The 13,361-nt window shown below is 39.9% G+C and overlaps 1 pseudogene; it reads left to right on the top strand.

Annotated features, from left to right (window-relative positions):
• The first annotated feature begins 12,064 nt into the window (after positions 1-12,064).
• On the top strand, positions 12,065-12,636 carry LOC102819778 (annotated as a pseudogene).
• The last annotated feature ends 725 nt before the right edge of the window (positions 12,637-13,361 follow it).

Genomic DNA, 13,361 nt, shown 5'->3' with positions numbered 1-13,361 from the left:
ATGTCAGGATTGGGTTGCTATAATTTTCAATTGACTTTAATCACAGCATGGTAGTACTAAAAGATGTTATCAGGAATCTCTTGTATTCCAGACATGCTCTTCTTTACTTCCCTTACGTACTATCAATCTGATTTCCCTGTGGTAATCAGAATCAATCACATCATCCAATACAGTAACTTCCTTCTTTGCCTGTTGATGAGGCACAAGGAACCAAAAGTGGCTGAGTGACATTCTTAACTTCCAGTTCAACAGAACTCAGTGTTGTCTTCAGGTGGGGATATTCTTCCCTTTGGAACCAAGAACTTCAGACCTACAGAACATAAGTTCTCAAAGATAAGAAGTAAAAATTATGTGTGTCACCATGAATAATAGTGAGTAGTACAATTCCAATTTCCATCCCTTGGTTTGGAAAAACAGCAGCATATAATGGATGCTATTTTGTAGCATATAAAGCCTTCTGGAGAACATTGTTTCAACCCTGCAAGGTATTGCTCATCTAGATGATGCCATGATTATGTCTTTAGGAGACCATTCCATTGTCACATTCTATCTAGTCAGTGGATGAGGGCTGCTTTGAGGGAGAGTACTACCTGGTGTGAATTAGTTCCGTAATACTGAGGGCAGTTCCTAGACAGAGAAGCATTGATGAGTTACCTGTACGTTGTTGTTGTTAAGTGCCATCAAATTGGTCCCAATTCATAGTGACTCTTTATAGGGTTTCCAAGGAGCCATCAGCATAGCATTCCCAAAATTCTGAAAGAGAAGCAACTACACTATCCACTACTGTACCCAAACAATATAAAATCAAGTGAACTCTAAGCTCATTGACATAGCACTGCCACGATCCTATTTCCCTTACCAACTGCTATTAATTCTCCAGGCAAGCATGTTTCCTATTGTATCAAGGGTTTCAAAAATAAGTTTTTCTTATCATTTCTAAAATTGAGTTTAATTCCTGGTTTATCCTAGTTTGATATTTCTAATATGATTAGAATTATATTCTAATCCTAATTGTAACATAATTTCAATGGAGTAAATTATTAAAGTGTTGGTCAGAAGTCTTCTGTGAGAGGAGTGTATCTTCAGAGATAGAATGAGGACAACTTTTTACATCTTCCACAGTATATATTTTTTTGGTGGCCTGGTCTTGGAATGTTGACAATTCTTTGTCAATGTGTGTGGTAATGAATTTGGTGGTTCTTGAGATTTCAGTTACAATAGTATCACTATAAATAGACTTTTATTTGTATTGTGCAACAGAGGCTGCTTACTTTTAAGCACATTGGATTCACAAAAATAATCAAACATTCTGATGTTATTGTATTTTTCATATTTAGTCTCTTCTAAGAGTCTTACAGGAACTAATCATTAATCCCAATAACTAATTTTGTAAGAAGTATTTCAGCTTGCAAATGAATTTATTAACATTACAAGTTGATACAGATGGAATAGTGAAATAGGAATAAAAATGAAGAGACAAAATTGTTTATGTTTATCTGTTGTTGTTAGGTGCCATCGAGTTGGTACTTACTCATAGCAAACCTATACACAACAAAATGAAACAACCACAACAACTGTTGCTAGGCCTGAGATCATTTCTGCTGCCACTGTGCCAATCCATCTTGCTGAGGGTCTTCTTTTTCTCTGACCCTCTACCTTATCAAACATGATATGCTTCTACAGTGTCCCTCCTGACAATATGAGAGATGAAGTCTGGCCATCCTGGCTTCCACTTCTTCCAAGACAGATCTCTTTGTCCTTTAGGCAGTCCATGGTACTTTCAATATTCTCCCCCAACCATGCTTAATCTATTCTTTTAAAATATCCTCAAGTCAGTAGGCTTGCATGTGGAAAATCAATACTTGTATTCTCACCCCACTCCCTGTCTCTGAAAAAAAAGAAAAAGAAAAACCCAAAGCCAAAAAACAAGAAATGGGAATAACATGATGGGGTAAAACAAAAAGTTTGATGGTATCTGCTGAAATGTTTCTAGATGTCAGAAAACTCATGTTGCTTTGAGGAATAGAGGGCAGCTGTAGGGAAGTCACATTTAGTTTGGTTTGTTTGTTATTGTTAAGTACCATCGAGTCATCCGACTCATAGCAACGCTGTATAAGGTTTCAGAAACTTTAAATCTTCAAGGGAATAGAAAGCCTCATCTTTCTCCTGTCAAGTGGTTGGTGGACTCGAACTGCAGAACTTGTGGTTCACAGTCCAATACTTATGATGTGGAACCACCATGCTCCTTAGTTTGGTTTATAACAACAAAAAAACGATATCATACATTTCAAGGCAGAATGACAGCAGCAAATCAGATCTTGCATTCATTTCTGACTCACAAGGACACTGTTTCACAGATGAAATAATGAGCATGTTCATCCAGATTACATTGGATTTTTATTTACTGAAAATGACTAGTTGATGATCTTGATGGAAGACTCCTTTTCCATGGGTACATTGTTCATAAGAATGCCTTATGAAAAATCTGTGCTCAAAACCTCACACTTAGCCTCCCACAGAGCAAAATCTTGCATATATTCCAAAAACAATTTGTATTCTCTCTCACATGAATTTTTATATTCTCCTAGATGCTGAAACTCTTTATTTTGGAAGAGTTTCTTGTTAACATTACACAGCTCCACAGAGCACCGTTAACATATAATTTCTGTGACAAGCAACCTGAATCTCCACATTTCTTGTCCTTTATCCTTTTATATGCAGTTTTAGTGTTTTCCTTTCATTCCTGATACTTCCATAATCATTTATATTGAAAAATAATTGCATAAACTGTGCAGTGTAATAATAAGTCATGTGGTGGTTAAAGTATGTGGTGGATATTTATTGGTTGCCTGCTCACCATCCAGTATCACTTCCTTCTAACGGCATTACCCTATTTTTTATGTTGTTATTGTTAAGTACCATTGAGTCAGTCCCAATTCATAGGTACCCTGTATAGGGTTTACAATGAGCAGCTGGTGGGTTTGAACCACCGCCCTTGCAGTTAGCAGTCCAGTGCTATCCTACAGTGCCACACTAAGATCTACCCCTACTTTCAGCCCTGACTTGCAACTCCAGGGAAAGGTTCTGGTGGCTTATACTATTATGTATCAGCCAGGAGTCCTGGTGTGGCACTGTGGGTTAATGCGCTATATGGCAAAGTCAGTTTGAACTGCAAGGTTGGTGGTTCAAGCTCACCAGTCGCTCCTTGGAAATCCTATACAGGGTTGCTATGGGTCGGAACCAATTCAAAGGCACTTAACAACAACAACAACAACATTCCCTCAGGCCTCTTTGACTGTTTCAGGGATGGGTGTCTAATCAGATGAAAGGAGATATCTGCTAGGGCTTCTACGATTTCTGCATGAGTCACTAGAAATGATTCATTTTTTTCCTGATACTTGTTAAAAGGATACCAGGCAGTAAACAAAATAGCATATCTCTATCCTTCTACAGCATACGTTCTAGTAGGGGGAAGCAGGCAGTAAATAAAATAGATTAAATTGAATTCAGAACAAAGGAGAAATAAAGAACAGAAGAGGAAAAGGAAGTGCCTTTTTTTCCCAATCTATTTTAGGTCATTGTTGTTAAGTGCTGTTGAGTCAATTCCGACCCATAGCGACCCTGTTTAGGGTTTCCAAGAAGCAGCTGATGAGCTTGAACAGCCGACTTTGCAGTTCAAACGGCTTTGCAGTCTGGCGCATTAACCAATAGTGCCACACCAGGTAATATTGTTATTGTTGTTAAGTGCTGTCGATTCGGTTCCGACTCATAGCGACCCTGTACAGGGTTTCCGAGGCTGTAAATCTTTACGAGAGCAAAGCGCCTCATCTTTCACCCGCGGAGGGGCTGGTAGTTTCGAACTGCTGGCCTTAAGGTTCGCAGCCCGATTCGTAACCACTACGCTACCAGAGCTCCTTGGTAATAAGGTATAGGAAATACCTCATTGACTTTTTCTCATTGAATAAAGATCTAAGGAAGATAAGGAAGGAAGCAAGTAGGCAAATATCTGGGGGAAAGCATACCAGGTCAAGGGGGAAATATATGCAAAATCCCTGGAGTGGGAGTGAGCCTGAGATGTCCTTGGAAGAGCTTTGAGGCCAGTGCTGCTGGAGCTAAGTGGGCAAGTAAGATGAGGTCAGAGAGCTACCAGGAGGTAAGATCTGCATAAGAGTTTGTAGGTCATATGAAGACTAGCTTTTATTCTAAGTGAAATGGAAAGGTGTAGGTGGCAGTGGTGGGAGTTTAAGCAGAGGAGTGACATGGTATGACTTAAATTATAATAGGACACTCTCGCTGCTGTATTGGGAGGGGGGAAAGGTGGAATTTTAGAGACCAGTAAAGATAGGTTTTAGTGTACTGAAATAAAAGTTCCAATCCTTCCCTTTTCTGTAATGGAATTAAATTGAGAGAAAGTGATAAAGTCAGAGAGAGAAAGAGGCAAAGAAAAAATTATGGATGTGACTTTTGGCACATAAAGTTGATTGGAGTCAAATATATTAAAATCCACAAAGTTTTTAAAAGAACTTTATTGGTTAAAGCACAATCAACAAGTAAAAGAGATGGAGACCATGCAAGATGTGAACAGTCTCTTGGGCTATAAAATTTCTATAGACAGGAAACATACTGAGACACCCACTTATCCACCAAGAAAAGAATATTCTCCTATGTCCTTTCCCCAACTGACTAAGGAAGATGATGGAAAAGGAACGATCACAGAGGGTAGAGTCAACAGCTTTGGAGGACAACAGACTAAGGAATCACTCTTAGAGAGTAAAACCAGTGCATAATTATGGAATGTTTCCTGCACCCTCCCACCTACCCATCAATCCAAATGTTGTTGTTGTTAAGTGCCATCGAGTTGGTTCCAACTCATAGAGATCCTGTATAGGGTTTCCAAGGAGTGGCTGGTGAGTTTGAACCACCAACCTTGCAATTCAAACTGATCTTGCAGTCCAGTGCTTTATCCTGCAACACCTCATCAAGACTCACCAACCCAATTAGAGGAATCTTTTGATCAGTGAGATTGTATAATTGTTATAAACCAGTGATTGCTGTTTGCTTCCATTATTTCTTTTTTGAATGAAGGTATTTTTAAAATGGTTATAATTGTTCTTTTTCCATCAATTTTTATATTTTGGGTTTGTGAGACTAATCCAAAAAGGTCTTTATATAGGGAGCCACATCTGGACCTGATGTAGATCATGAGATCTTGGATTTCAAATTGATAGAACTTTTATAAGTATTGGGATAGGAGTGAATATCCTCCTAGAGGAGAGCAAGGAGATCCTGGTTGGTGATGTAGGACAGACTGCTGATCCCTATGCCACCTTTGTCAAGATATTGCCAGACAAGGACTGCCACTATGCCCTTTATGATGCAAGCTATGATACCAAGGAGAGCAAGGAGTAGCTGATCTTTATCTTCTGGGCCCCTAAGTGTGTACCTCTTAAGAACAAAATGATCTATTCTAGCTCCAAGAACATAGTCAAGAAGAAGTTGACAGGGATTAAGCATTAATTACAAGCAAACTGCTACGAGGAGGTCAAGGACCACTTTACCCTGGCCAAGAAGTTGGGGTACAGTGTTTTCATCACTTTGGAGGGCAGGTCCTTGTGAGCCTCCTCCAATCCCCTGCCTGGAGCATCTGGCAGCCCTAAACCTGCCTTTCAGGGGGATGCAGGCTGCCCCCTTCCTGTCAGACAAGAGAGACTGGGGGATACCAGCAGGGGAGGACAATCCCTTCACCCAGTTGCCAAACAGCAGCCCCTCCCCTGAACCTTCCTCCTCTCCACCCCTGATGATTCTGGCCTTCCCAAACTGCTTTTGATATTCTTATTCCTTTTAGGTTGAAACAGACCAAGTGGCCCCTGGGTACCCCAGCTTGGGAAGGGCTTATATTTTTTGTAATCAAAGCCCCACTCCCCACATGTCCCTCCTTCTTTCCAACTTCTATCCACAACAGTGACTCTGTGCTTGTTTATTTAGTTCTATGTATAAATGGGATGTTTTGAAGATGACCCCTCCCTGTGCTGTCTGGTTCCCCTTCTCTTTTCTCCTGGTACAGCCACTTATTTGGAGGAATCTTCCATTTAAAAAAAAAAGAAGAAGAAGAAGACAACAACAAAAAGTGAATGTCAGAAGAGACTGAAATTTGCTGTGATGGTAGAGTAGCTAAAGTGACTGGAAAAAATGATGTAGTAAAAGAGGTGAGTAGAAAATTTCAAAAGGCAGCTCAAGAGACAAATATTATAATGAAATCTGTGAATATTGTAATGAAATGTGCAAAGACTTGGAGTTAGAAAACCAAAAAGGAAGACCAGGTTCAGCATTTCTCAAGCTGAAAGAACTGAAGAAAGTCAAGCCTTGACTTGCAATATTGAAATATTCAATGGGCAAAGTATTGATTAATACAGAAAGCATCAAAAGAAAATTGAAGGGGAGAGCGTGGAGCTTGATGGGGGATTAAGGAGAAACCAGTGCAGACCTCCAACAGTAATAAAACAGAACACTGGACGAAGCAGGTTCAGGGGCAGTCCCAGAACTCTGAACTACATATAAATGAATATTTAGAAGGATTGAAGACTTACTGACAGTGGGATTTGTAGCAGAAGCAAGAAAGGTAACATTATCTGATCTGTGACTGCCAGCGACTGGTGGAGTGGCCATCTTGAGCATGATGGAGCAGGATCAGGATCAGAGTAGCATTTCCACCACAGAAGTCTGACCAATCCTTGAAGATAAAGGTGTGAAGATTTTTTCCTGTTCATTGATCTCTCACTGTCTGTACACCTCCACTCTACAGGAGGTGCCTGAGAGAGTAGATCTCGCCCCCCCCCACACACACACATAGGGTTCTATTATGCATGCACATGGATCTGCTCAGCACATTGCACAGAATCTAAAAAGAGCAAGGAGGCAATGGTAACTGCTTAAAATGGAAAGGTTTCCCAGAATGGCTCAAGCCACCTGAGCAAGGGACATTAAAGTCATACTCATATTTTGCTATGGTTGCTTTTTGTGTGTGTGTTTATAGACTGTACTATCCAGTCAGTTTTTGTTTTTGCTATTGTGGTTATATTTTTTGTTTTTTGATTCCCCTTTTACCTTGTGAGTGTTCTTTCTCTCCCTAGAAGAAACAGAAATTATGGTCATGTAGCCAAGCTACAATCACACCCTATAAAATCCCACTATCGAGACAACTGTCAATGCCAGATGTTATACACCAGATAGACAACCAACACCTGCTATAGTTATTCTGAGTTGAGTAATAAGAAAAATAAAAAGGAAAGCCCAACTCCTGATCTCATCTACCTGGAGGCAATCAGAAAGTTTAATAATACATCAACATACATTCATCAAATTATTGAAAACACATCTAAATTATTGAAGATGCCCAAGAGACAGTCAAAGATTTTGGCAGATGTCCAGAAAAAAGATAAAGTAACAGAAACAAATGAGCTTCAGGTAGACCAAGACTTCCCATTGGAAGGCAGACAGTCTTTGGAACTGCCTGAAAAAGAACTCAGAAGAATGATATTGAGGTGCACCAAATATTCCACAGAGTGGTTAGAAAAATAAGAAAGAAGTCAGGAAAGTGCTACAGGAACAATCAAAAAAGATAGAAATAGCATTGGAAACCATTCAAAACCTGAAGAAAGAGGTCCAAATGATTGATAATAAAATATCAAAAGTGTACAATACACTGAAAGGATAAAGGAGTAGATGTGAAGAGATGGAAGCCAGAACCAGTGAGCTGGAAGACGAATCTCTCAATACTGCTAAGATAGAAGAGCAAGCAGAAAAAATGATTAAAAAAAAAAAAAAAATTCTGAAGAAAGTCTAAGATTTATGTGGGACAACATGAAGAGAAATAATCTGAGAATGACTGGAATTTTGGAACAGTAAGAATCACAAAAGACTACAGAGGAGATAGTTGAAGAGTTGATGGAAGAAAATTCCCTAACATCCTGAAAAATGAAAATATAAGCATTTAAGAAGGTCAATGAACCTCAGGAAGGATAGACCCCAAGCGAAAATCACCATAATCAAGCTCTCCAGAATCAAAGATAAGGAGAGAATCCTGAAAGCAGCTAGGGAAAAGAGAAGGGTCACAAAGGCAAGCAAATCAGATTGAACTCTAATCTCTCAGCAGAAACAATGCAGGCAAGAAGGCAGTGGAGAGACAGATATAAAACCCTGAAAGGAAAAAACTGTCAACCAAGAATCGTCTACAAAGCAAAGCTGCCCATCAAATACGATGGTGTAATAAAAAAAATCCCAGGATAAACAGAAGCTAAGATACCTTGTCAAAGCCAATCCAGCACTTCAAAACATTCTAAAGGGAGTTATTTGGACTGAGAACCAACAAGAACAAACAACAACCAGAGATTGACATATGTGGGAACACCACCCAGAATTCAATTGACAAATGGATGAATCCATAACTACAAGAACAAATTCAGAGGATCTGGGAGGTCAATCTATGACCAAAACAATTACAATGTGAAATATGGTAAAAAATATAGGAATCGAGATCCAGATGATGATGATGTCAGGTAGATTGCAGGGTAAAATAGACTCTTTTAAACGGAGGAAAAAGTTAATAGAATATAGGGTATTCTCAAAGAAAATGAAAATCCAAGAACATGGAAACATTAAAAATATGAAATTTAAGAAAAGCTACTCATACTAAAAGGAAGTAAAGAAAAAAAAAATCTTTGTTGGTTTCCAGGTTTGGGAGAGAGGCAGGGAATGGTAGAACACAGATTAAGGGATAGACACATCATAGTTTGGGTGTTGGGGAGGGCAATACACAAGAAAGGGGAAGGGAATAGAAGAACAAGGTAGATAGGGGAACACTTAGGCAGGTTTGCATGGGCTAAGTGGGACAGAGGTAAATAGTGATGTATATTTAACCTTGGAACAACAGGGATCTGTGATATAGGGATCAAACCATAGTTAGAATGGGTAAAAGAGGATATAATGTTAAGATGATTGACTGTCTTATTGGTTTCTTTTGCCTACTACTAAATTAGACATTTGAGTGGGATAGAAAGGAATATTGGAAAACATGATTACAGAAAGCGTGTAAGCCCATCTTCAGCTGATAACTGATTGGAATACCTAAAAGGGGTTCTAGAACTTTCCCAGTGAAATGGATTCTTGAGAAGCCTTTGTAGTGTATAGGACCTTAGGTGGAATCCTGAGCCCCATCCAGAACCTTCTGATGTGGGACATTCCCACTTGAAAGGACATGCAGATCAGCCTGAAGTGGTTAGAAAACAGAAAATACTTCTTGAAAGAGAGATCAGCAGGAAAAATTGAAAACAAAAATGGCAATCTGATTGACTAGAACAAGAACAAGAAAGTTGTTCGATGGGGAGCCATCAAGGCAAGTAAGTAATCAAGACCCTTCATGACCAACCCTCCTGAAGACTGAAACTCTAAGGGAACACATGAGCAGTCATGTAAGCTTGCTGGCAACCATGTGGGGCTACTGGTGAATGGAAGAGGGGGAAAGGTAGCAATGACGATATGGGCTGAGTTCAACCATGTTCTATAGACTTCCTTTGAACTGGAGATGAGAGAGAGAAGAAGGACTGGTTGGTCCAGAGTGTGGTGAGACCTGAGGATTCCTAAGCCCATGGACAAGGACCTAGCCACAGAGGGCTAGAGTTGAGAGTGAAGCGTCCAGCTGATATTAAGTGAAGGGAGATGCACAAAAACACCCAAACTTGCAGATAGTACCCATTTGACTTAGCTTCAATGGCTTCATGATCAGAACTCAAAAAGAGGAAGATAAAGAAATTTCTTAAAGGAAACAAGTGTAAATTACTACAATTTGATGAACTTGACCTATACTTATGGATGTAGTAGTACAAAATACCAACTGAGAGAGAAGGAGTCTTCACATCTAGGATCAAATGTATCCCTTCTGTACACAATCTTGATAGGGATGAGCAACTTAGACACTGGCTACCTAAATGGCAGAGCTATAAAGTCATGAAGTGGCTGCCTTACAAGTTTTCAGGAGGGAGTTTAGTTGCAGAGTGTGCAGGGGAATGTAGAATCCCCATTGAATAATTTTCATCTTGTTTAGGTGGATGTGGTGAAAGGTGATAGGGGTAAGATTCTTATAATTCAATAGTGAGCAATAGTTATCATAACTAATTGCAATTGTTACAACTGTAAAGGTAGAAGTTTTATAAAACTTCTGTTCCAGGAACAGAGGAACATAGAGCCATCAAGGGAGAAGAGCACAAGTGGAATGTGGGACCCTAACCAGAGAAGCAGGGACAACAGAGATGGAGGCAAAGATTATGACATCTCAAGAGATAGAGCAGCTGAGGACTCCATACTTATGGAAAGAGAAAGGCTGAGTGCTGGTGGCCAGGAGGCAGGCTTGCAGAATATGCCCTTGGGTAGTTTAAATGATTATATATTGGTTATATATTCCTGAGTGTTTCATGTTCATAAGAAAAAACCAACAGAAGATCTCAGCACATGTCCAAAAACAGAAAAGAGTAACTGAGACAATTGAGCTGGAGGCAGACCCAGACTTCCCAGTAGAAGAAAAGCAGACTTTGGATCTTCCTGAGAAGGAATTCAGACAAATTATATGAAAACAAATTTAAATGCTCCACAAAGGTGTGGAGGAATATAAGGATGAAGTCAGAAAAGTGCTACAAGAGCAATCAAACAGGAAAGATATAACATTGGAAGCAATTTAAACCTGTAAAAAGAGATGATTACTAACAAAATATCAGAAACGGGCAATACACTGAAAGGGCAAAGGAGTAGAGTTGAAGAAATGGAAGCCAGACCAGTGAATTGGAAGACAAATCTGTCAATACTGCTAAGATGGAAGAGCAAGCAGAAAAAAGGATTAAAAAATCTTTAGAGAGTCTAATGGACAATACACTGAAAGGGCAACGGAGTAGAATTGAAGAGATGGAAGCCTGAACCAGCGAGCTGGAAGATAAATTTATCAATACTGCTAAGATAGAAGAGCAAGGATAAAAAAATCTTTAGAGAGTCTAAGATTTATAACATGAAGAGGAATAACTTAAGAATTATTGGCATCCTGGAATAAGACGACTCACAGAAGTTGAGGAACTACTGGAGGAAAATGTCTTTAGTATCTTGAAGGATGAGAATATAAACTTTCAAGAAGAAAAATGAACTCCAGGAAGGAAAGACCCCAAATGAAAATCACCAAGACATATCATAATCAAGCTCTCCAAAATCAAAGACAAGGAGAGAATCTTAAAAGCAGCCAGGGAAAATAGAAGTGTTATTTACAAAGGCAAGCAAATCAGATTAAGCTCTGACTTCTCAGCAGAAATCATGCAGGCAAGAAGGCAATGGGGAGACATATATAAAACCCTGAAATCATTTATCCTGAAAAACTGTTAATCAAAAACGATGGTGCAATCAAAACATTCCAGGATAAACAGAAGCTAAGAGAGTTTGTCAAAACCAATCCAGAACTTCAAAACATCCTAAAGTGGGTCGAAGGAACACCAGGACATGGATTAAACAGCCTAAACTGGAAAGAAGGATACCCCTAAAGCTTGGAGACATATGGCTGGAAAATGAAATGACCCAGAAGTGTGTGACCACATCATTATATTTTTGTCACATGATATCAGATATCTTTGATACCTTGGAGTGGTGCAGAGATGTGGATGGGCAGTTTTACAATGTGATGCCAAACAGCATTTTCTTATGGTCTATGGCACTTGCTTTCATTCCCTACCCCTCAACTCCCTTCTCTGTAATATCGTTTAACTCAACTTTGCAGTGGAGTAGCCAAAAAGGAAGAGCATGGATCTTCATAGCTAGTGTCAAAGGTGCTGCTGCGCTCAGGGAGCTGTGGCTGCAACCCGTTGCATGCTACATGGATTTCAGGGCTGACACCCAGCCTGTGCTGATGAAGCCAGTGGTGCACTCAAGTGGCCAATGCTAGAAACCCGGAACCTCCCTGATCTCACCGCAACCTCCGAGGCCCAGTTGGTTTGCATCCATTGTGTTTGATTACCATTCTCATGGTTTTTAAAAAGTCATGGAAGATGGCCCGCTGCCAGATCTCAGGAACATCAAGCTGAAACTGGGGCACAAAGTGCCAGAGAGCTTAGTGTGCTCACTCATCTGGGAGGAGCCAGTTCCCAGGGAAAGGGACAGGGACCCCTGCAGGGGGAGCTGCAGTGGTGACAGTGGTGGCTGCAGTAGCAACAGCAGCAGCTGCAGCTTCCCTTCCTCCTTGTCAGCCTCCTCTTCGTCCTCCCCAACCTCTGGCTTTCATGTAGCCAGTCCAACACCCTGGAGCGATTGGAAACCAAGCTTCACCACCTCAGGCTAATCTCAGAGCCACAGACGTCAGGCTCATGTACCAGTTGCTTGTTATCAGTGAGAACATTGAGTCCATCAAGTGAATGATTGAAGAGACGGAAGACCACCATTACCAGTCGAGGCAGCAGTCTCAGAGGCAGCCTGTGAAGTTTACTGGAGAGCTAGAGCACCTCCTTACATGGCAGCTATAACAGCTTACATGATGACAGTGATTGGCTGGATGGTATCTTCAAAAGTTACCATGAATATGAACTTCCAATCAGAACAAGCAAACATGAAAACTAAGAAGAAACTAGCAAGAAAGAGCAAAAATACATGAACTCAGTACGAGATGGCATGCAGAACAAAGGAAAGAACAGCACCACAAAAATTTAAATAATGAGAGCAACTAATTCATACCTATCGATAATAACACTGAATGTCAATGGATTAAATGCACCAGTGAAGAGACGTAGAGTGGCAGAATGGATAAGAAAATAAGACCCTTCAATATGCTGCCTGCAAGAGACACAATTTACACACAAAGACAAAAACAGACTAAAAGTTAAAGGATGGAAAAAATATACCAATCGAACTGCAATAATAAACAAGCATCAGTGGCAATACTAAACTCTGATAAAGTAAACTTTAAGACAAAAAACAGCATAAGAGATATAGAAGAACACTATCTCATGATCAAAGAGTCAATTGAGCAAGATGACATAACCATAATAAATATCTATGCTCCCAATGAAAGCGCACCAAGATATATGAAGCAAACCCCACTAGAACTGAAGAAATAGATAAATCTACAATTATAGTTGGAGATTTTAATATGCCACTTTTGAAAAGGGATAGAACAACCAGAAAGAAACTTGACTAAGTTACAGAGGAACTAAACAACACAATCAACCAATTTGACCTCATAGATGTGTATAGCGCATTCAACCCAACAACAGCACAATACACATTCTTTTCAGGTGCACATGGAACATTCTCCAGAATTCACCATGTGTTAGGTCACAAAACAA

The sequence above is a fragment of the Chrysochloris asiatica genome, unplaced genomic scaffold (genome assembly GCF_000296735.1).
Source record: "Chrysochloris asiatica unplaced genomic scaffold, ChrAsi1.0 scaffold00107, whole genome shotgun sequence".
NCBI classification, from domain to species: domain Eukaryota; kingdom Metazoa; phylum Chordata; class Mammalia; order Afrosoricida; family Chrysochloridae; genus Chrysochloris; species Chrysochloris asiatica.
Note: the sequence above shows the minus strand (reverse complement) of the source record. Positions and strands in the feature narration are given on the sequence as shown.